At 40.0% G+C, this 25,853-nt stretch overlaps 1 long non-coding RNA gene across 1 annotated transcript; it reads left to right on the top strand.

Annotated features, from left to right (window-relative positions):
* The first annotated feature begins 18,272 nt into the window (after window positions 1-18,272).
* LOC130726504 (uncharacterized) lies at window positions 18,273-20,773 on the top strand. The gene is made up of 2 exons (XR_009014879.1): window positions 18,273-18,480; window positions 20,091-20,773. It is a non-coding gene; the product is annotated as an uncharacterized LOC130726504 (long non-coding RNA).
* Window positions 20,774-25,853: the final 5,080 nt, after the last annotated feature.

Genomic DNA, 25,853 nt, shown 5'->3' with positions numbered 1-25,853 from the left:
TTGATTTGACATGTTGGTTGTTTGTGCTGAGTTAATTATGCATTTGCAATGAAATCTGAGTTTCCGAGTAGTGAGAATAGCGGGCAGGTCATGCCGATTTTATTTTGAGAGTTTTGAGAAAGTTTGATAGGGCGAATGAGATTCGGGCCTTGTTATGGTGTTTATGGATCGAGACATTCTCTGGAGTCATTTGGGGATTAGGAGATCCCGAGAACTTATAGGATTTGCGATAAGACTAAAAGGATATCATTTAGTAAAGAAAACTCATAAGACATTAAACAACCTCTAAATCTTTAAATAAAGATAATAAGCTCGAAAGGAAGCTTTGGATGCAAATCTTAGTTTTTGGAAAACGAGAAGTGTCGTCGGATCCAAGTGTTGAGGAAGTTGAGAAGTTTTGAGTATGTTGATACTCTTGTGCTGTTGGAGCAGCGGGGTTTGTTGGGCTATCCGAGGGATAAGCCGGGAAATTGATAGTTTCCGAGTATGTTGATACTCTTTGCTCGAGGAGCAGTTTTGACCATCGGATTGAGATGAGTCGGATGATTTGGAGATCATCATGAGTTACAGTATATACCTTCGGGTACAGTATATGTGTAAGACCCAAGTTTTTAAGCTTAGAATAAGTGGAAGAGATTTCCATTCACGATTAGGTTTGACGTATTGAGAAGGGAAACCTGAACAAAAGTTTATTAAAGGAAATATATTTATGAAGGAGAAAGTTCAGGAAAAGTCAAAGGATTTTATCGAAGTCGATTTAAGTTATAGCACGATCGTTATACGCTTAACCTAGGTCAGAAACCCTAGTATATAGCTAATTTTCACTTTTAGGCACGACGGAAGTTAATTCCAAAAATCTTCAGAGAAATGTTAGAACTTCTCTTTTTCCATATATCACAACCGTTTCGAGGCGAAACTCTAGGATCTACGCACGTCCGATTCCAATCTTCGGAAGTTTGCCGAAACCGAAACCCTGGTATTTCAAAACCCTAGAATTTCTCGACAATGAAGACTTTTTCTATTCAGAGCTTCAAATGAATATTCCACACGCGTACACCCATTTCTCTTGATGATTTCAATCTTTCTTCCGAAGGAAGTTTTCTATTCCGACATTCGATGCAAAAAGCAACTTATCGGGTAAAATAGTTTTACACCGACTATGCATTTGTTGCCAAAAATATAAGGAGACCTCATTTTAGTTTTGGAATTCTTTCGCCAAAACATATCTTAGAATTCATGAAGAATGACGCCGGAAAAATCAGATTCGCGAAACTTTCATTTCGCCGCGAATTTCCATCTTCTACATATAGCAAGAAAGGTGAGAAAATTTACAAGAACTCCTCCATTTCTCTCCCAAACCCGCGAGCTCCATTGAAGAGGAAGGAAGAAGAGTTTTTCTTCATCTCTTACCTCTGATCGCTTTTTCCATAGCTTTTCTGTAGAGTTTTCTGAGCGGATAGTTTATGGGTTTTTGCAAAACTATCCTGAATCTTTCATTTCTGATTCTAAACCTCTTCTATATGTGCCCAAGATCACTTCTGCCGGATTAGATTTTCCGTTATGTCGCCGGAATTCCGCCGGAATCAATTTTAGCCTTAAATACCCATTTTTGGAGTTTTTGAGGTAAAGCTTCAACCTTTAGGCTAAAAACTATCGCCTTAGCTTAGTGCTAGTAGGATTAGTTGTCATAAACGTCGTTGGTGACGTCCCTGCAAAATTTTATTTTTGGGATTTCAGTTTTGAAATTTCTAAGTTAAAAATCATGACCAAAATACCCCTGCGACAGTTTTTGATCCGATAATTTTTCCGAGTTCAGAATACCCTTAGTTACGGCTTATGAAAGCATAGGAACCAAGTTTGATCGAAGAAAAATCGAGCCCCATAATTACCTAAAGTGGCCGAGCCCTATTAAGGGGGAGGAGGAAAATTTCCTTTTCCGAAAACTTGTCTTTCGCGCTAGATTATCGTACCTTAGAGTATAGATTACTTCGTGTAACCTTAGTAAGTATCGATAGCTTAGTTCTCGATAGATTCTGATAGTATTTCTGTGACTTTGCTTTAAAGGAACTTTTGAGGAATTTCCTGAGGAGCAACGCTTTGCTTGTGAGGAAGAGTTAGAAGATAATCCTGGAGAATCTGCAGGTGAGGGCTACTCACTGAATCTCTAGTTAATGCTTAGGGTCGATGTTTCGACATTGTTTACTGTTTATGCACTGGAATTGTGTGTGATTGGAAAATGTTTTCTGAGGCTTCGGCTGACAATGTAGATGATTCATCTACTGAATGTTTTTGAGATTGTCTTACATGCTATGTGCTATGTGGGTAATCTAGGATGTGTGGTGCATGCTTTATATGCTAAGTGCTAAGTGTTTATGATGCGATTTATTGATATATGACATGTTGTTGATTGTGATGATTTAAATATGCTCTGTACTGGAATCTGAGATTCTGAATGGTGAGAATAGCGGGCAGGTCATGCCGATTTTATTTTGAGAGTTTTGAGAAAGTTTGATAGGACGAACGAGGTTCGGGCCTTAATTTTGTTTAGTGGATCGAGACATCCTCTGGAAGCGACTTGGATTGGGAGATCCTGCAAATGTATAAGACTTGCGATAAGACAAAATGGAATCTATTTTATAAAGAAAATTCATAAGACCTTAAATAACCTCAAAATCTTTAAGTAATGATAACAACCTCGAAGGAAGGCATTGGAAGTCAAATCATAGTTTTGGAAAAACGAGGAGTGTCGTCGGATCCAAGTGTTGAGGAGTTTGGTAAGTTCTGAGTATGTTGGTACTCCTTCGCTCGTTGAGCAGTTTGTTAGTCATCCAAGGGATGAGCCGAGAAGCTTCACTGAGGCGTGAGACCTTGTGAAGGCGGGATACTCCACTGAGGCGTGAGACCTTGTGGAAAGCATGGAACTCCACTGAGGCGTGAGACCTTGTGAGAGCATGAAACTTCACTGAAGCGTGAGACTTCGTGAGAGTATTGATGACCCGAAGAGTCATCGTGAGCGGTAGTCACTCAGGCACGCGTGAGTCCGTATGTTCAATCAGAGGGATTGGATCGATTCAGCGATTGCCATTTTACCTCGCGTGAATCCGTATGTTCAATCCGAGGGATTGGATCGATTCAGCGACAACTTTTCGACACGCGCGAATCCGTATATTCAATCCGATGGATTGGATCGATTCGGCGGTAGTCACTCAGGCACGCGTGAATCCGTATGTTCAATCCGAGGGATTGGATCGATTCAGCGATAACCTTTCGACTCGCGCGGATCCGTATGTTCAATCCGATGGATTGGATCGATTCGGCGATAGTCATTGGACACGCGCAATGTCCGTATGTTCGACTCTTTTGAGTGAACCGACTTGGCGTTGTCATTGGTTGCGTGTGCGAGTCCGTATGTTCATCCCGATGGGTTGGATCGACTCGACATGCCTAATTGTGGGAGTCGCGTGAATCCGTATGTTCAATCCGAGGGATTGGATCGATTCAGCGATAACCTTTCGACTCGCGCGGATCCGTATGTTCAATCCGTTGGATTGGATCGATTCGGCGATAGTCATTGGACACGCGCAATGTCCGTATGTTCGACTCTTTTGAGTGAACCGACTTGGCGTTGTCATTTGTTGCGTGTGCGAGTCCGTATGTTCAACCCAAGGGGTTGGATCGACTTGACATGCCTAATTGTTGGGCTATCCTGGGGATAAGTCCGGGAAACCGGGAGTTTCCGAGTATGTGATACTCTTTGCTTGTTGAGCAGTTGTGACCATCGGATTGAGATGAGTCGAATGATCCGGAGATCATCAAGAGTTACTATGTGATGTGAAGAAGTTTCTTTTGTCGCAGAATCGACTTTACCTTAGGGTAAGCTTTTAGAGACTTTAATTTACCTAGAACACGTGGCGACGTGTCGAGAGAGAGTCGGAGACGTTGTTTGACTAATCATCCTGCATTCATGCATACTGATTTAGTTGTCGAGTGTGGTTGTTATTTGTTAATCCTATTTGGAACATGTTAATTGTTATTATTGCTGTTAAGTTCATTATGGAATATGCAACCCTAGGATGTTATCCCTAGCTATAAGCCTAAGTGGCTATTCTCTTATCTATATCTATTGGTGCTATTATTTATGTAATTCTTTGGAGTTGACCCTCGCGTCTTCTGTGTGTGCTTTGGCGGACAAACGCCCTTTGTCAGATGTCTTTGGCGGACTGGTTCACGACGGTTCACCCTTCGGGGGAAACTAGAGTTGGGATGCTGGAACAGGAGCGCATCGCGATAGCGAGCGGAGGACGGATGGTGTACATAGACTAGGTCGTTCTGGATTTCGAATTCGGACGACGATCATGCCAGCACGTAGGATTGAGTGTTAGTGTGAGCTCCTCGAGATGGGATTAGTGTAGGAGTAGAGTCTTGGCTCTGAACATTATTTGTTTCATTCGGGACAGGGTAGTTTCCCACCTATAGCTTTTTGTGTGGTTTCTTTACGGGAATCACAGAGAGTTGGTTGGACTTAGGAGGTCTTGCTTCAGGCCGATGGGCCAGCTTATTCTCAGTTTTGAGGGATGGTGTTGCGGACACTTGACCTTTCTTGTGGATTGTACCTTTTGCCTTCGGGCGTTACACTTTTCTTTCCGTCACTGGAGGTTTACTCGTGACGAGGTTGCTACTACAGCGGGGGCTGTTTATATATTGTATATTAGTTCTGATTTTGTTATTGTTGGGTTTTATTTAATTCCGTCTTGTCTTAGTTATTATCAAAAAAAAATATATTCACGTTTTTCCGCATTAAGTTTACTTTCGGTTACTAAAGTGACGCCACCGAAATCGGGGTGTTACAATATGCCTTCGGGTACAGTTTATGCCTTCGGGTACAGTATATACCTTCGGGTACAGTATATCTATATGCCTTCGGGTACAGTATATACCTTCGGGTACAGTATATCTATATGCCTTCGGGTACAGTATATACCTTCGGGTACAGTATATCTATATGCCTTCGGGTACAGTTTATGCCTTCGGGTACAGTTTATGCCTTCGGGTACAGTATATACCTTCGGGTACAGTATATCTATATGCCTTCGGGTACAGTATATACCTTCGGGTACAGTATATCTATATGCCTTCGGGTACTGTATATACCTTCGGGTACAGTATATCTATATGCCTTCGGGTACAGTTTATGCCTTCGGGTACAGTATATGCCTTCGGGTACAGTTTATGCCTTCGGGTACAGTTTATACCTTCGGGTAATTCGGACATCGACGGGGGATATGATCGACCGTGAGGTTAGGATCGACCTGTTGATTGTCGGGCATAGCGGAGGGAAAAGTCGACCCGCAGGGTTAGGACTGATCTGGCTATGTCAAGGTTGTAAGTGACACTCGAGGGATTATGGTCGACACAATGCCAGTGTTAGGACCGACTCGATCGTGCCCAGCCTATCTCTTCCGGAATCGTCGGGATTGACGTGGCATTGACGAATCATGCACTCTAATTATATTCGTTGGGATTTAGAGGAGTTGAAGTTGATAAACATCGTTATGTGTTTTAATGAGTAGATGTTGATAAATATTGTTATGTGCTTTGATGATTGAATTGTACTAGAGATTTGATAACATGCTATGTTTAAACCTTAGGGTAGACAATGCAGAACTTTTATGTGTATATACAACATATATATATACCCTTTTATACTCTACTTGTTGTATCGTATTCTCTATACTGTCTTCCGTAAGTTGACCCTTGCACGTGCTACCTGTGTTTGGGGGGCTATGTATGCCCTTTTTGTCAGATGCCGTTGACGGACTGTTTCGTGATGCTTCGTCGTACGGGGAAGACCCGGAGCGAAATGACTACTACTGAGCCTTCGACATGGACCCGGACTTCATGCATGACCAGATGAGAGTCGATGATGGAAGTATAGGGGATGGGTGTTTAGAGTCTACTAAGGTTGGGTGTTAGTGTCATAGCTCTGACTTATTCTTACTTTTGAGGGCTTGTGTTGCTGACACTTGACCTATCCTTTTGGGATTGTACATTTTGCCTACGGGCGTTACACTTTTCTACTTTCCGTCACTGGAGGTTACTCGTGACGAGGTTTGCTACTTACAGCGGGGGCTGCATTTATATTATATATTAGTTCTGTTATCTTTCGTTGAGAGTTTATTTCTTTAAGTCTTTGGTTCTGTTATCAAAAAAAAAAATTCACGTTTTCCGCTTTAAGTTTCTTTTTGGTTACTAAAGTGACGCCACCGAAATCGGGGTGTTACATTGTGGTATCAGAGCTTGTCGAGTCTTTCGGGAGTTGTTGGGGAATAGGTCTTCTGTGCTAGGTTGTGTGACTCTGCAAAGAGTGAAAATTGATTGTCTGCAAGCGATTTTTCGCTTTGAATTGATTGAAGTTATTGCTTAATCATACTGTATAGTTGTGCCAGAGACTATCTTGTGATAAGTACCAACTGTTTGTTTAATTAAGCATATGATGGTAAGCCCTGACCGAATGGCTTAACTATAGAAGTTACACGAGGTTTAGAATAACCCACTAAGCCTAGAAAGTAGTATTGCGCCGATGCGATTATAAGGAAGGTAGAAGCCGAAGAATGAATCTCAGAGAGATTCCTCATGGATAGTATACGTATGATGTCGAGGGTGTGTAGTTCCGTAGCGACATCATTGAAGATTTATCATCAGGGTGTATGTGACCACTGGATGATAGGAAACTCATTGACTGTTCCAGTGGGCTTTTTCTAGATTTCCACCTTCGATGTATTAGGCCTGATCAACTTAATATTGAGGGGGTGATATTCGGAATCATAGCTGGCTATGGACTTTGATAGAAGGATTGGTAAGATTAACTTGAGTTGATCGAAGATTAGTTGAGTTTGGGAGGAAAAGGTTCTCATTAAGTATTTGTTTTCCTTGCGAAGGAGTTGTAGTTTTAAGAGATGAATATTCGTTTAGGAAATGTTGAAGAGTTACAGAGCATCAGAGATCCGAACTTGGAAAAGGTTTAGGTTTTAAGTCTATTAATTCTTGTCATAAGTGTGTAGGACTTGAAGTTTGTCATAATTTGATTGGGAGATTAAGAAGTTTATCGACGAGAAGTTACAAGAAGGAAAGTGTTAGTATCAAGATGAATACTTGAGGTATGGTTATGATTGGATCTTCTAGAGGATAAACCTCGATTTATGCGAAGTGTTAGGGATGTCAGTAAGCCTAAATTGGGTTGAGTGAGGAAGGTTTTGAGGACGAAGACGACAATAATGGATTGTTTGATATTAAGAGGATGATTAGCTTATGAGTGGTCGATGAATTGATGATTGAGGGGATGAGTCTTGTTATGCACGAGGTGTTAAGACTCAAGTTGAGTTTTAATTTGAACGGTGACTGAGGGGAAGATTGATTTCATGGTGCGAGCGACGATAGTTACGACGTTGGAAGTAACGTTAATGGACTAGTAGATTCCAAGGCAATAATTCGTCTAGGAGTTATCAAGCGATCGAGTTGAGTTTTGGATCATGAGTGAACATCACGGGGACAAGTTGAGCATTCACTTCGGAACATAGGAACGTACCGAGTTTCTAATCAGCATTTTGGACGAACGAAAGAAAAGGAGCATGTGGTTAAGGTTGTGCGATTGCACGAATGCCAACAAATATTATTTCCAACGGAGACCCGACGCAAGTGGTCGAACCGGACAACAGAGAGTTAGAAGACGATATGTCTTTTGAGACGTCGTCGGTCAACATTGGGGCCAGAAGAGTGAAACAATCGAGGAGAAAGCAGAGTGTTTTAGTGAAAGTTATTTGGAACAAGGACACGGACGGTGCTATATGGGAGTTAGATGAGAAGATCAAGGGACAATATACAGAACTTTTGCTGAACCCTAAGTTTCGAGGACGAAACTTTCTTTTTGGAGGGTAGTAATGTAAGACCCAAGTTTTAAGCTTATGCTAAGTGAATAAACTTCCTATTCACGATTAGGGTTGATGTATCGTGAAAGGAAAACCTGAACAAGAGTTTACTAAATGGAATAAATTATGAAGGAGGGAGTTCAGGAAAAGTCAAAGGATTGTATCGAAGTCGATTTAAGTTATAGCACGAATAATATTCGCTTTAAAACCTAGGACAAGAACCTTAGAAAATCAAACTATGTTCCACCCTTGGAACACTGTAGGAATTTAGTCCAAAAATCTTCAGAGAAATGTTAGAACTTCTCTTTTTCCATATATAACAATCGTTTCGAGGCGAAACTCTAGGATCTACGAACGTCCGATTCCAATCATTGGAAGTTTGCCGAAACCGAATCACTGATAGTTCAGAAACCCTAAAATCAACGGACGATGAAGACTTTTTCTATTCGGAGCATCAAATAAAGATTTCATCCGCGTTTGCCCACTCTAATCGACGTTCCAGATCTTTCTTCAGAAGGAAGTTTCTGCATCCGAGGTCAAAATCATAAAGTGCATAAAGTGCATTTTAAGCCAGTACACATTAAAAACAAGACTCGAAAACCAAAAATCATACTGATATTTCTTTGGAGAATTAGAAGATTCAACGAGAAGAATATCGTGTCTAATATACGTTTGAATCAGTAGGAAAAATCGGAATCGCGAAATTCTCATTTTTCCGCATTTTCCATTTCCTATATATAGTATATGAAAGAAAAAAGAAAAAAACAACAAAAAAATCACAACACACACACACACGGCCGTAGCTTCAAGAGGAGGAAAAGGAAGAAAAGTGATTTTTCCAATTCTTGACCGATCGTCGTTCCGTTCGTTGCTACGCGTAGGCCTCGAGGTACTGATGCTTTTCCTTACCTGTGATCGCTTTTTCCATAGCTTTTCTCTAGGTATTTCTGTGCTCATAGTTTTGAGGTTCTTGCAAAACTATCCTGAATATCTCATTTTTGATTCTAAACATCTTCCCTACATTCTTCTGAGTATGTTTAGCTAATAATACTCCGCCGATTCTCGAAAAACTACCGTCGAGTTTCAATTCTGGTGAAAATACCCATTTTGGGGCAAAGCTTCGTCCTTTGGGCTGAAAACTATCGCCTTAGCTTAGTGCTAGTAGGATTAGTTGTCATAAACGTCGTTGGTGACGTCCCCATCCAATTTGCTTTTTGAAATTTCAGTTTTGAATTTCTGAGCTAAAAATAATGACCAAAATACCCCTGCGACAGTTTTTGATCCGATAATTTTTCCGAGTTTAGAATACCCTTAGTTACGGCTAATGATAGCATAGGAACCAAGTTTGATCGAAGAAAAATCGACCCTCCTATTTGTGAATAGTGGCCGAGAGCTATAGAGGAGGAGGAGGAAAACTTGTTTTTCAAAAACTTGTCCTTTCGCGCTAGATTATCGTACCTCGGAGTATATACTACTTTGTGTAACCTTAGTGAGTATTGATTACTGAATTTCTGATAGTCTTTGATGGAATTCTGTGGTTTTACTCTAAAGGTTCTTTTGAAGAATTTCCTGAAGATTAAGGAGCTCATTGTGAAGGAACGTTTGAGGAGAACGCTGGAATAACTAGAGGTAAGGGCAACATACCTTACTAGCTAATGCTTTAGGTGTCGATGCTTTCGACATTGATTTACTGTTTATGCTCTTGTTTGTGTTTTGATTGGGAAAAGTTTTCTGAGGCTTCGGCTGACAATGTAGATGATTCATCTACTGAATGTTTTTGAGAGTGAATTTCATGTTAAGTGCTATGTGGGTAATTTAGGATGTGTGATGCATGCTTTATATGCTAAGTGCTATGTGGTTATTGCATAATATGTTGATTTGACATGTTGGTTGTTTGTGCTGAGTTAATTATGCATTTGCAATGAAATCTGAGTTTCCGAGTAGTGAGAATAGCGAGCAGGTCATGCCGATTTTATTTTGAGAGTTTTGAGAAAGTTTGATAGGGCGAATGAGATTCGGGCCTTGTTATGGTGTTTATGGATCGAGACATTCTCTGGAGTCATTTGGGGATTAGGAGATCCCGAGAACTTATAGGATTTGCGATAAGACTAAAAGGATATCATTTATTAAAGAAAACTCATAAGACATTAAACAACCTCTAAATCTTTAAATAAAGATAATAAGCTCGAAAGGAAGCTTTGGATGCAAATCTTAGTTTTTGGAAAACGAGAAGTGTCGTCGGATCCAAGTGTTGAGGAAGTTGAGAAGTTTTGAGTATGTTGATACTCTTGTGCTGTTGGAGCAGCGGGGTTTGTTGGGCTATCCGAGGGATAAGCCGGGAAATTGATAGTTTCCGAGTATGTTGATACTCTTTGCTCGAGGAGCAGTTTTGACCATCGGATTGAGATGAGTCGGATGATTTGGAGATCATCATGAGTTACAGTATATACCTTCGGGTACAGTATATGCCTTCGGGTACAGTATATACCTTCGGGTACAGTATATCTATATGCCTTCGGGTACAGTATATCTATATGCCTTCGGGTACAGTATATACCTTCGGGTACAGTATATCTATATGCCTTCGGGTACAGTATATACCTTCGGGTACAGTATATCTATATGCCTTCGGGTACAGTTTATGCCTTCGGGTACAGTATATACCTTCGGGTACAGTATATCTATATGCCTTCGGGTACAGTATATACCTTCGGGTACAGTATATCTATACGCCTTCGGGTACTGTATATACCTTCGGGTACAGTATATCTATATGCCTTCGGGTACAGTTTATGCCTTCGGGTACAGTATATGCCTTCGGGTACAGTTTATGCCTTCGGGTACAGTTTATACCTTCGGGTAATTCGGACATCGACGGGGGATATGATCGACCGTGAGGTTAGGATCGACCTGTTGATTGTCGGGAATAGCGGAGGGAAAAGTCGACCCGCAGGGTTAGGACTGATCTGACTATGTCAAGGTTGTAAGTGACACTCGAGGGATTATGGTCGACACAATGCCAGTGTTAGGACCGACTCGATCGTGCCCAGCCTATCTCTTCCGGAATCGTCGGGATTGACGTGGCATTGACGAATCATGCACTCTAATTATATTCGTTGGGATTTAGAGGAGTTGAAGTTGATAAACATCGTTATGTGTTTTAATGAGTAGATGTTGATAAATATTGTTATGTGCTTTGATGATTGAATTGTACTAGAGATTTGATAACATGCTATGTTTAAACCTTAGGGTAGACAATGCAGAACTTTTATGTGTATATACAACATATATATATACCCTTTTATACTCTACTTGTTGTATCGTATTCTCTATACTGTCTTCCGTAAGTTGACCCTTGCACGTGCTACCTGTGTTTGGGGGGCTATGTATGCCCTTTTTGTCAGATGCCGTTGACGGACTGTTTCGTGATGCTTCGTCGTACGGGGAAGACCCGGAGCGAAATGACTACTACTGAGCCTTCGACATGGACCCGGACTTCATGCATGACCAGATGAGAGTCGATGATGGAAGTATAGGGGATGGGTGTTTAGAGTATACTAAGGTTGGGTGTTAGTGTCATAGCTCTGACTTATTCTTACTTTTGAGGGCTTGTGTTGCTGACACTTGACCTATCCTTTTGGGATTGTACATTTTGCCTACGGGCGTTACACTTTTCTACTTTCCGTCACTGGAGGTTACTCGTGACGAGGTTTGCTACTTACAGCGGGGGCTGCATTTATATTATATATTAGTTCTGTTATCTTTCGTTGAGAGTTTATTTCTTTAAGTCTTTGGTTCTGTTATCAAAAAAAAAAATTCACGTTTTCCGCTTTAAGTTTCTTTTTGGTTACTAAAGTGACGCCACCGAAATCGGGGTGTTACACTATATTTCCGCTGCAGTGAACGGTTTATGAAAATTCATACTCAACGTTTTCTTAAGCACTAATATTCTTTTCACAAACCTAAAGTTTTAAAAAGTAATTTTCAAGAACACAATTCAAACCCCCCTTTCTTGTGTTATTTATTTGCATCACACGGAGCTGATTTGCTTCTTCGATCTCGAACCATGCATTGTTTCATATGTAAGATCAAGTTTTGATCATGTAGTACAACTCTATGTTTTGATGATTACATATTAACTATTATGTATGAACAATTATGGTACTCAAACGTTGTTTTCTGAGTGTTTTAATGACAGACTCTGACTCTGGTCTAATTACACATAAATCAGAAGCACTATGCTCAAAGAGTAACCTACGCAACGCTTTCACACTCACTATGTTCAATCTGAACAGTAGAATAAGCTTCAGAAGATCTGAAGATAGTTAAGCTCTGATATGGATTCAGATCACTTGAAGCTCTGAAGACCAGAAGCTCTGAAGGTCCAGAAGCTCTGAAGGTTCAGAGGCTTTGAAGGTCCAGAAGTTTTGAAGGTCCAGAAGTTGAGAAGTGAAGACTCTGAAGTCCAAGAGTAAGCTGGCTTTGAAGACCAAGTACTTCTCCTCAGAGTCCAGAAGCAGAAGTTACAAAGGTCAGAGGATCCAAGCTTCCCTCTGACTCTGATCACCATGCTTCACAAGTTCCAACATGAAGCGTCGTTCTGATAAGAAGTCATCTAGGTTAAAGGTCAAGTCGCTATCCAAGTACAAAAGCAACTGTACTATTCCTGACGACCTTACCTAACGTATTCAGTTACAGCAGAACCTGGAAATCCCAGATATGTCCTCCAACGGTAGCATTCCATGCAATGTCTAAACCCTAATCCTTGGAGTATATAAAGAGGTTGAAGATGAAAGATGCCGCTTAAGAAAGCTCACGCAATATAAAAATATTCTCTTAGCAATCTTTCTTCAAACTGTTCTTATTGTGTTTACTTTAGCTTTTTGAGAAGCAATTCTTTGTAAACCCAAAACTCTCAAACAGTTTGTTTGTTTTTCCTTAAGGACACCAAGGTTGGTCAGATCCTTGAGAAGGCTAAGAGGGTGAATCTTAGTGATAGCTAAGTCATTGTATTGTTAGTCACTTTGCAGGTTGCAAGTGCAGTTGTAACAAACTCTTATTAGTGGATTGCCTTCATTCTAAGAAGGAAGAAATCACCTTAACGGGTGGACTGGATTAGCTTGAGGGATTTATCAAGTGAACCAAGATAAAATCATTGTGTGATTTCCTCAACTCTTATCTTAGCACTTTTATCTTCGGTGTTTGAAGAGATTTGTTAAAATCTCAAGTGGGAAAAGTTTTAGTTTGAAAACGCTATTCAAACCCCCCTTTTCTATCATTTTTCATACCTTCAATTGGTATCAGAGCGCAAGTTCTGATTACCACACCTAACAGTGTTCAGTGATCCGGGCCTGTAAGACCCGGTTTTATGGCATATTATTTTAATCATAATATTAAATAATATTATGTGAATTTCTTGTGCTATATGTGATATTATGCCTTTTAAAAAGGGTCATTAATTTTTAGAAGCAATATTAAGTCTAAGAAACCTCTAGACGTTGATATGCGTGATGATACGAACATTTTGACTGTAATATTGCTAGGGTTCTGCGACGGCGACTTTTAGGTCAAAATCGGCCCGATAGGAGCGATGAGTGGGCGAATCAAGTCGACGAGGATGATTTCATGGGCCACACCTTTTGGGGAGGTGCTGGGCATGATTTTAAGAATATTATATGAGGGAATATTCCTTACTTTGGCTTTTGAAGGTTTTATTTAAATAAAATGAGTTTTTATTTAAATAAAATGCATTTAAATAATTTTAACCTATTGTTTAATATCAAAATTAATTCTGAAAATATTTTTGAGGAATTATGGAGCTGATGCACGAATTTTTGGAGCAAAAATTATTGATAAGGATTTTTGATTTTAAATTTGAAGTTTTGATGCATTTAGGAGGGAATTGGTGCATTTAATGCATTAATTATTTTAGGGTTTTTATTTAAATTATTATTTTAAGTATTTTTTGGAGAAAATCTGAGCATGGAGAGTGTGTTGGGCGGCCAAGGCTTGTGGAGGAAGGAAAATGAGACTTTTGCAAGTAATTTCCTTTTCTAGCTAGGTTTTATAAAGGAGATCTATTAGGGATTTTGATTCTTTGACTTTCAATTAATGGGGGATTGATTTCTGAACTTTTAAAACCTCCAAGGATCTTTTCACATCTGATTTGAAACCCTTTGGATTCAGATTTATATATTCTAAAAGATTAAGGATTTAAATGATAGTTTTAAAAGGGATTTAGTTAGGGAATAAGCCAAATTTTGTGGACCGAATCAAGGAAGGTTGGAAGAGTCTAGAAACACTAAAATGGGCTGGAAATTTCGTGGGTTTGGGCTTCTCTTGGGGAGAAAGAAAAGCATTTAATGCTTTCCTTTCACCCCTCATTATAAATAGAGCCTTTACCCCTCTCATTTCTTCACACCAAGAGCTCTCCTCTCCTCTGCATTTGTGTGAGCTCTCTTTCCCTCTCTTGTCTTTTTTTTATTTTTCTTTTTCTTAGGTTAGTTTAGTTTCTAAGCCTTGAGCAAGGTGATTCTCAATATGCTCTGTGGTTGCAGCTTAAGCTGATCTGCCAAATCCAGAAGAGAATGATTTTAATCAAGTTGCTTAGAGATGTTTATCAATTTGAGGGTTTTCTTAAAGAAGTTCTTGATGTTCTTATGACCTTCAAACAAAGGATTTTATAAAGGAGGTTTGATCTTGGGAGGATTGAATCTATGCGAAACTTCAAGTGTTCTTACGATCTTCAAGCAAAATGTTTTAGAAAAGAATGTTTGATCTTATGAAAGTAATGATTTTGGAATTTCAAGGTTTTTAGGGGGAATTTCGTGATCAACAAGGGGATAGGCTTATGATCGATTCGATTGTCCGATTAGTAACGTTACTCTGTCCGTTCGTTGGTAGGAAATTTCCAAGTGTAGATCTAGCTTCAAGGAGCAACCCGAGACTTCTAGGAAAGCGTACCTTTGAGGTAAGGGCACTTCGGCTATGATTGATTGTGATTGTTAGAAAGCATGATACTAGGACTATCGATGATATATGTGCTAGATATGTTATATGATGATAATGCAATAAATGTTAGCTAGTATTATTATGAACATGCCTATATGCCTAGGGTTTTAGCTACATTTATTGATATGCATGCAAGTTACTATGTTATGATATTTGGTTCATATGAGATGAACGTGATAGGCTTAGGGCCTAGTGATGATGACTGACTTGCATGGCATGCATTGTGGATCAAGTGAACTGGACTGGGCTTGGTTGGCCACGGTGTAACACCCCGATTTCGGTGGTGCCACTTTAGTGACTTTAAATCAATAGTGCGGAAAATGCGTAAAAATTTTTTTTCGTTTTCTTTTCAAATAGAAGACTTAACATAATGAAGACTCAACCCAAAGATAATAAACATAAAGTAATTGGAGATAGTGCCCGCAGGCGAATAATTACATCCCATGGTCAGAGCCATGAGTTTTATGAATACAGTTTTCAAGAAGATAAGTCAGCCCCAAACGGTCTTCGAAAGAAAGACTTCCTATGCCCGACAAACTCCCTGTGATCCTCCTGGAAGAGAACCACACAAAATCTAATAGTCGGGGACCTACCCTGCCCCAAAATGAGAAATGACAATCAGAGCTGTGAAAACAATCCCCCATATAATACACTCCTAACATCGACCCTCATCGGATCATGCATGAAGTCCGGGTCCACGTCGAAGGCTCAGTAGTAGTCATTGCGCTCAGGATCCTCCCCGAACGACGAACCATCTTGAATCAGCTGTTGGACGTCTGGCAGCAGGCCGACCGCCCAAACACAACCATACACACAAAGCCAAGGCGCTAGGGTCAACTCACAAAATATAATAGATAATACAAGCAACATGTTATGAATAAAGGGGTATATATATATATAGGTTGTATATATACATATAAGTCTTGTATCGTCTACCCTAAGGTATATACATAACATGTTATCAGATTTCTAATAACAATTCAATATTCAATATCTCAACAATTCAATAAGTTATATCTCGAAAACTCGATAAGCAATATATCAACGAATATAGTTAAGTGCATGGTGTGCCAATTCTATGTCATGCTCAAAAGATGATCCGGATAAAATGTCACCATCTCGATGGATGGGACGTGTAACGCCCCGATTTCCAAGGGTTACTTAGTGATTCAAAAGTAAATTAATCATGCTAATGAACTTTCGAAATCATAAAAATGAAGGTATATTTTTTTTTTCTTCTGAAACATAATACTTTGTAATACTTCCCAAAAGATGCTCTACGATGCGTAATAAATACCCAATAATAAGTACCCTTACATCAACGAATATAATCACAACATAGACTCCAAAAGGAATATAAACTAAAAGCCTCATATGCCCATCGAACTCCCCGCAATCTCCACACGGCTAATCTCTGAATCGGTAGCTCGTCGTCACATCATTTCCTTGCGGCGTCTCCTCGCATGCGTCCATCTGTCTCTTGCTCATCCTTTAGGGCGGCGTCGTCGAACATTTATAACAGAAAAAAGGTGCAAGGGTCAACTTCTTATTCCACAAGGCCATAATTAGGACGTGCACACATACGAGTGTAAGACCCAAGTTTTTAAGTTTTGGATAAGGGAATAAAATACAAGAGTTTATTGGATGAAATAAATTTATGAAAGAGAAGGTTCAGGAAAAGTCCAAGGATTATATCAAAACCGATAAAAGTTATAGCACGACTAACGTTCGCCTAATCTTAGGTCGAAGACCCTTGTGAATAGTTAATTTATACTTTAGGACACGATGGAAACTAATTCCAAAAAAACCTCAGAGAAATATTAGAATTTCTCTTATTCGTCTATAAGCAAGTATTTCGACGCGAAACCCTGGAACGTACGAACGTCAAATTCCAATTCTCGGAAGTTTGCCGAAACGGAATCCCTGATAGTTCGAGAAACCTAAGATCGACGGACGATGAAGACTTTTTCTATTCGGAGCTTCAAATGAAGATTCCACCCGCGTTCGCCTATTTCTCTCGTTATTTCTAATCTTTCTTCAGAAGGAAGTTTTCTCATCCGACATCCACTGCAAAAAGTAACTTATCGGGTAAAATAGTTTTACACCGACTTTGCGTTAGTCACCTAAAATACAAGGAAACCTCTGTTGAGTTTTGGAATTCTGTCGCCAAAACCTATCTTAGAATTCACGGAGAACGAAGCCGGAAAAATAGGAATCACTCTTATATTTTTATTTTTGAGTTAAATCCTCCGGTATCTAAACTAATCTGTACCGGTTTACAAAATATCTTCTCAAAATATCTCCCTAAAATATCTATTCGTTCTTATCCAGTCTTTGATAAATATCTATTCATTCTTATCTAATCTTTGATAAATATCTATTCGTTCTTATCCAAACTTTGATAAATATCTATTCGTTCTTATCCAATCTTTGATAAATATCTATTCGTTCTTATCCAATTTCTGATAAATATCTATTCAACCTTATCCGATCCTTGATAAATATCTACTCATCCTTATCTAATCTCTACAAAATATCTTTACAAAATATCTTTACCAAAATATCTTCTCAAAAATATCTATCCATCCTTATCCATCCACCAATGCATCCTTATCCAAACTTTGCAAAATATCTTCCATTTCCTTCACTATATATAGGTTGTAAGCTAGAAAATGAGAATTTTGCAAAACTCACCCATTTTCTTTCCCCAAAACCGCGGCCAAGAGAGGAGAAGAGGAGGAAGTTGATCTTCGCGAATTCTTGCCCGTTTGCTTCACCGATCGTTGCTAATCGAAGACCTTGAGGTAGGTAAACTATATCCCTCTTCTGATCGTCGTTTCTGTCGACTTCTCCTAAGTCTTTCTGTGTCCAAAGTTTTGAGGTTTTTGGAAAATTGTCCAAATAGCTTGATTTCTCTGTCTAAACATCTTCCCTGCATGCTCCTGAGCGTGTTCTGCGGATTAGATTTTGTCAGATGTCGCCGAAATTCCGCCGGAATCAATTCTACCTCAAATACCCATTTTTAAGCAAAGTCGCAACCTTTTTGCTTAGAACTCTCGACTTGGCTTAGTGCTAGTAGGATTAGTTGTCATAAACGTCGTTGTTGACATCTCCATCCAATTTGTTTTTCAAAAATCCAGTTTTGAAATTCGGAGTTTAAAATAATGACCAAACTACCCCTATGTCAGTTTTCGATCCGAAAATTTTTCCGAGCTTAGACCCGCCTTAGTTACGACTTATGATAACCTAGGAACCAAGTTTGATCGAAGAAAAATCGACCCTCCCAATTAGGAAAAGTGGCCGAGAGCTATACCAAGGGGGGGAGGAAATCCGACTTTTTCGAAAACTTGTCCTAACGCGTTAGATTGTCGTACCACGGAGTTGTAGTGTTTCCGTGTGACCCTAGGACTTATTGTTTGCTGAGTTTCTGACTCATTATGATTGATTTATGTGAAATTGCTTTAAGGTTCGTTTGAGGAATTCGGAGGACTTGAGGAGGAAGATCGTGAAGGAAAGACCAAGGAGCGAGCTGGAAAACCAACAGGTGAGGGCTACTCTCTGAATTACTAGCTAATGCTTTAGGTGTCGACGAATTCGACTTGATTTATGTGTTATGCACTTAATTGCTAATTGTCTGAAATGATTTCTGAGGCTTCGGCCGATCTTGTTGAGTACTTGATGCCATGATATTGTGTGCTAAATGATTCACATGTTATGTGCTAAATGGTTAATCTAGGATGTGTTGGAATATGCTGTTTATGTTTATTGATTGAGCCGATTTATTTATGTTACTCCACTTATATCTGTTATGCTTTAGAGTGAGGATAACGGGCATGTCATGCCGATTTTATTATGAGATTTTAGGAAAGTTTGATGGGACGGACCAAGGTTCGTACCCTATTATTGCTTTATGGATCGAGACCTTCTCAAAGGAAAATGAGCTTGAAAATGTTATTGGAAAAACCCCATTTGAATTCACGTAAGAACTTGGGTTGTTCTGTCTAGGCAAGAAGGGCTTTTAATGAGGCATTGTGCCCGGCCAGCTTACCTGGGAACTTCTCGGGCCATTACTTGGGTGATGATGGACCTTTTGTTTTGAGACCTTCTCCAGGGAATCATTGGAATTATGGGATCTTTGAAACTAATAGGATTAGAGACGAAACTTAAACAATTTCATAATGAACCTCCATAATGTATTAAACAACCTCAAAACCCTTAATATAATGATAAAAGACTCAGACGAAAGTTTAGGGCTCGAATATTAGTTTGAAAAATGAGAAGTGTCGTCGAGTCCAAGTCTTGAGGAAACTTACAAGTTTCCGAGTATGCTTATACTCTTTCGCTCGATGAGCAGTTTAATGTTTGGCTATCTAAAGTTTAGCCGGAGACTATAAGTTTCCAAGTACTTCGGTACCTTTTCGCTCGATGAGCAGTTTATTGATTGGCTATCTAAAGTTTAGCCGGGAACCATGAGTTCCCAAGTACATTCTTCTTCTTTTGATTAATTCATTTTGTCGCAAAATCGACATTTGCCTTAGGGTAGGCTTTTTAGAGACAATAAGTTAGCTAGAACACGTGACGACGTGTCGAGTGAGGTCGGAGACGTTGCTTGGCTAATCACTTGCATTCATGCACTCATTTTGAGGTTAATACACGGCGTGATACCGGACCTCGGTGGATTCCAAAATGGTCATAAGACCCGGATTTCCATATTTAGGACACTACGGTGGTCCTTAGTAGCAGACGGAATGGCAGACCTACGGGTTCACTGCTGATCTGACTACTTTTGTGTGGTGTAAGAGGCGCCCGAGCGGAATGGTCCCACTTTGGCCGGTGTTAGGGCTGACTCGATGGTGTCCATCCTTCTTCCGGAATGCATTTTGTTACCCAGCATTGCATTTCATGCAACATACATGCTGACTTAGTTGCTGAGTGTGATTGGTACCTGTTTATCCTACTTGAGGCATGCTAATTGTTATTATGATCTTTATATTCATTGTGATATATGCAACCCTAGGATGTTATCCCTAAACGTATAAGCCTGAGAGGCTAAATAATTATTACCCTATATATCTGGTTTTATTATTTATATAATTCTTTGGAGTTGACCCTCGCGTCTTCTGTGTGTGTTTGGGCGGACTACGCCATTGTCAGTTGAGTATGGCGGACTGGTACGAGACGGTCGTCCCTTCGGGGGGGACCAGGTTTGAGATGTTGGACCAAGACACTCCGGGCTCATGGGTGGTCGACCCCGCCGGCCACCGAGCTATCTATTCGGGGCGAATAATGGAGGATCGCATTGACCGGATACCAAGCCTGACGCACGGAGTTTGGAGGCACTACACTGTCAGCTTCAACTTGCCACCGGGTGTACACTGTGGGACTGGGCGGCAGCTGTTGATTTGGGATCGGGTGCAGAACCCGCGCGACCAGCTGTGGAGACCGATGCAGTCATCGACATGGTCGTCTTGGATTCAGATTCAGACGACGATCTTGGGGATGCATAGTTGGGATTAGTGTAGGAGAAGCGTCTTGGCTCTGATGTTCAGTCTTTCGTTTTGGGCAGGGTAGGTCCCCGACCTTTAGCTTTTCTTGTGGTTCTCTTTACGGAAATCACAGAGAGTTGGTTGGACTTGGGGATCTTGTTTTAGGCCATCTGGGCTGACTTATTCTCATTTTGAGGGTTTGTGTTGCAGACACTTAACCTTTTCTTTTGGATTGTACCTTTTGCCTTCGGGCGTTACTCTATTTTGCTGTCCGTCACTGGAGGGTTACTCGTGACGTGGTTTACTACTTACAGCGGGGGCTGTAACTATTATTGTATATTAGTTTTGTTATCTTCTGTTGTCAAGCTCTATTTCTTTCAGTTTTAATTTTGTATTATCGAGAAAAAAAAATATTCTCGTTTTTCCGCATTAAGTATTTCTTTTGGTTACGAAAGTGACGCCACCGAAATCGGGGTGTTACAACGAGCAAGTAAGAGCATGCATATTCACATATATAATCACCTATCAAGAATCTTACCAAACGACATACTAATACATCCCTAAAGAATTCTAGATGTAGCATAAGATAAGGAAAACACTTCAACAAGCAAGGCACAAGGCCCACAACCACACGTTGCACCTTATAGGGAATTCAATCGTCTAACACAACCCACAAGACAACAACCAATGTTCTTACGTCAACGACGTTCAAGGGAACCTATGTTTCTCTATATTGTTAGCGTATGCAATATGCTTGATGCTCAATGCACACCATGATCCGGATAAACGCCAACTCCATACCAGGCAGGCGGGACAAAGACCCATACAGCAGTCAATTGCCACTTATCTAATGACCCTTCCCATGCAGTCATTAGCCAACACCTCGGCGTACCCTATCCAAGCAGTACCCTCGGTCAATGCAATGATATGCTCCATGAATTAGTCAAACAACGAAGTTATAGTCTTCTGTCGATCGATGACGACTCCACCACACCTTAACATGAGTGATCGGGGTCACCAGCTCATAGGTGTCACCAGCTATCCGTCGCCACGGTAGCCCAACCATCGTAGGTTCCACGTTCGATCTCATTCGATCAACATCGCACATACAACGCATATCATTCGATAAATATCAAGGCATACTATATCATGCATCATAAGAACATAATTCAAGACTTACATTCATCATAAACATCCTAAGAGTTCATCATGTCATATTCAACAAGTAGTCATGTACTCAACAAGTAAGCATGTTCTCAACAAGTAATCATGTTCTCAACATCAAGGCACTTAAGCATGTTATCATTCACCATGTTCATAAGCAATTCCTCATGTTAATCAAGCATTCTTAACTCATAAACTTCATGTATATCATGCATTTAATTCAGGGCAACAAAACAGCAGAAAATGGTAGAATTAAAATTGAAAACTGTATTAAACTAGCAATCTAAAAATTATGAAACTTTCAAATATTTAATAACTTTAAGTTAGCTTTCAAATAAAAGTGGTTTCACACGATTTGGACTCATATCCAAGGAGTTATGCCCAAAACAATACGAACTGTCCAGCTTACTCGGCAGCAGAAAAAGGGGTGGAATAAAATTCAAAACTGTATTGAAATAGCAATCCAAAAATTATGAAACTTTTCTAGATTGAAGCCCTTTAAGTTATCTTTCAAATAAAATTGGTTTCACACCATTTGGACTCATAATCAAGGAGTTATGCCCAAAACATTACGAAGCAGCAAAGAAACGTCACTTGGCGCTGGAGGGACAGAAGTCCCACGCATGTGCGCGCTAACAGCCCACGCACATGCGCCGCGGTTCTGTACCTCTTCCGAGTTTCATGCTTTTTCTCACTTTTAACTTGATTTTTAGCCCAAGACTTAACCTTTAAGTTCCCATTCATGATTATAAGGATCATACAACATACTAAGCTCATTTACATAAGTCTTTCAAGGTCTTAACATGTTCATAATCATCATACAAGTTCATGCAATCCTAACACACAATTCGTGCACGCTAAAGTCCAAGACCCGAAGTGCCCTTACATCGATCGTTGGCTTTCTCCTTAACTTCTCTAGTCTGATTTCCTTCCTAGCCTTTAGCTCCTTGTAATGAAATGAACAAGGTGTTCTTCACCTTCACACAAACACAAAGTCCACACAAACATCAATCACCAAAATCACATAGAAATCACACACACTCTTAACTAAGTCTAGCACTTCTCATGAATTGACTTAGTCTTAAGAGCTCAAGGGTATGAGTTTGAAACAACACTTGGAATGATCTTTTAGGGTTAAAAACTGAACTTTTAGCCTCAAGGATTTTAAGAAACAAGCTTGGAAACCTACTCTTGAAGTCTTTACTTCATGAGAACATTAAAACATCAAGATTCAACCTTTTGAACAAGAAAAGGTTTTATGATGAGTAGTTTTCTTCCTTGGCTCTCCATTTTCGAAATCTAAGGTTCAGAACACAAGAGCATGAAGCCCTAACATCAAGCTTCAACCTTTTTCAAAACACTTTTCACATGCATGAAGCCAAGGAGATCACAAGCACAACAACAACATCAACTCGGTTTTTTTGAAAAGATGAAGAGAAAGATAGCTCCTTTTTAAATTTGGAAACCATCACCATGATCCTCACCTTGAATGCTAACTCTTTTGTGAAGGAATGGAAGATAAAAGATGATTTCTTGGTGGTGTTAAGAGATGATGAAGATTTCAGTTTTTGGTAAGAAGGATGAAGATAAGATGAAGATGATGTTCACTCTCTCTCACTTATCTCTCTAAAGTCCTCTCCTTTCCTTTACTTTGGTTCAGAAATCTGATGGGAAGCTTCTATGACAAGGTGATGGACGTTTCCCTAGGTGAAAGGTGGCTTGCACTTTTGACTTTGGTTTATCTTCCCATGCACACTACTTATGGTAAAGCAATCATGATACTAACCTTTCTAGTCTTGGTCCATGAGCCTACCCTAATAGCCTTTCTCTCCACACTCAACATCTGAACACTCAACCCCAAGATCAGATATTTTCTGGCCAATTCGTGATTGGCTCGTTTACGAGTCGAACTCGACTCGTTTTCGAGCCGAAAACACTACTGGGCGAGTTTCTCGACCCTATATCGATATTACAGTCAAAATTCTCGAAATTACGCGTAGATTATCGTAATGATAAGGAAAATATTTATTTCACATTCGAATAATAATTCGATGACAAAAGGGCGCTCTCGGCGAAACGCGTCTGTTCGACCGCTTTCCGTAGTGCAGCCGAATCCTTCGACGAACGAAGAATGAAACACTTGGAAAATAACTTCGATATTAATAATCAAAATACTACATTCCTAAGATAAAATTCATCGTACAAGGTCACACCCATAAACATCACATTAACCGAGCATTAAAGCACTAAACCGAGAAATTGACTGAGTTTATTTCTCTTAAACTTTCACGGGTCTTACATTTCTACCCCCCTTAAATTAGTTTCGTCCTCGAAACTACAAGTCTAAATGTAGCTCTAACTACCGCACTCTCTTCTATTTACCCGAAGTATCACCTCTACCTAAACTCTTGGTAGCACACCCACAAACCAACACTTGGGGAAAATCAACTTGATACCGAAAGCTCCTTCTCTAGTTTGATAATTCCAACAAAGTTCAAACCCTAGCTTCTTGATCACATCTCACTGAATCTTAAGTCTCTCATACTCATAGCAAGATTCCTCAAGCCCTATGATCTAAACCGTTCTCAAGTCCAAACCTCTGCTATCCCCTCACCTATCAACTTCTAACGTGAATCCATTTCTTAACTTCACATCCTCTTCCCTAACATCAAGATCTTAATCCCCAACTCATTTTCCACTCTCTAACAATCATAAACAATTAATGCCATCTTCCTCACTCCTCTCATCACAAAGGAATACACTTAACTCGAAATCAAACCTTCTGAGCTATTCATCCTCCAACAATTTCCCCTAGGATTTCACACAACCAAACATTGAATCCCTCGACTTAGTCTCTCTCTACTTGGACAATCATGTGAACTAAACAATTAAGGATCTCACAACCAATTGTACAATTCCTTCATCATCAACTTCTATACATAGGTACTATTATCACGGACAATCAAAGTCAACACCGAACGGCAACTCCGAAATTCGCTTAAGTCATATAAAGGATTCTACACCAAAACTCGAACTCAAACAAAAGAGGTTCCAAATATTCACTTTCCCCATTCAACCTTCTAAACATAAGCCCTTGCCCGTAGTTAATCACTCGACTATAGCCATTCATTGAACTTCCAAGGATTCAAATCTTAATCCCCTATAACCAATTACTTATAACGGAAGCCCTAAACTTCTCAATCCGAGATTTCAATCCTAAAATGCAACTCCAACAACACGACTACCATCACAACACAATCAATTCGACAATTCAGTAATCCGGCAAGTTGGCATAAGCCCCAACAATCTTTTAAATCCACAGTCCAAAGATTCAAAACCTATCTCATCCACTTAATAATTCCACAGTCAAAACCCTCCAACTTCAAATCCTTATTCGGGAATCCATAATCTACTTCTCCTATCTCAGACCAAAGCATCCTCAAGTCCCAACTCTTCGAATTCCAACTTGTACACAACATGACTTAGTTCACCTCTAAACACCCTAACCGGTAAAACTTTAGATCTTTCCCCTCTTCAAAATTCCTCAAGAAAAATCATCCCCTTAACTCTAAGATCCATTTGCCTAAACAACAAGAACTCGATCTAATTCTGATCCTTACCCACGTCTAAGAACAATCTCCAATTACAACCCTTCTAAGGATAGAACTCGAACAACCCTACCCAAACGAGGTCACCTCCTAGGATTAATTCCTAGCCCTGCCTTCACCTAATCAATACGTATAATCACATCACAAGCCTCTAACCTAGTAGAGTTCTCTCGTCCTTCGACACTTCCACTTGAAGATCGTACAACCTTAACATCTCACTAGAATCAATTCCCTAGTTCCTCTCTTCCTTTACCAACACATACCAGCACAAGACGAAATTCTAGGCCTAGTGGAACTCCTCTAAATCTCCCTCAAGAACACTACAAGGGCAACACACAAAACAATCACGCGAGCATATCACATACCCACTAAGGCACTGAACATATACAAGAGGTTTTCAATAAAACACTTGCTTCAAAGTACCACGAGTAGCTTAGATAAGACAAGGTCGTAGTCAGAGACTTAACAACCGAAGTAGCAACATAAGGACAGACGGGAAAAGAAAAAAAAAACAAGAACATAAGGTTTGAAGCTAGTTCCTACAATCCATAAAAGAAACAAACACGTCGCTCCTAAGCAAAACAAACAATAGAGAACTTGCATCCTCGCCACACATCCTCAGGTCTCCTCCTCAGCATCTGTAGCCTCAGTCCCCGTCA

The sequence above is a fragment of the Lotus japonicus genome, chromosome 6 (assembly GCF_012489685.1).
Source record: "Lotus japonicus ecotype B-129 chromosome 6, LjGifu_v1.2".
In the NCBI taxonomy this organism is placed as follows: domain Eukaryota; kingdom Viridiplantae; phylum Streptophyta; class Magnoliopsida; order Fabales; family Fabaceae; genus Lotus; species Lotus japonicus.
This window is presented reverse-complemented; position numbering and strand designations above follow the sequence as displayed.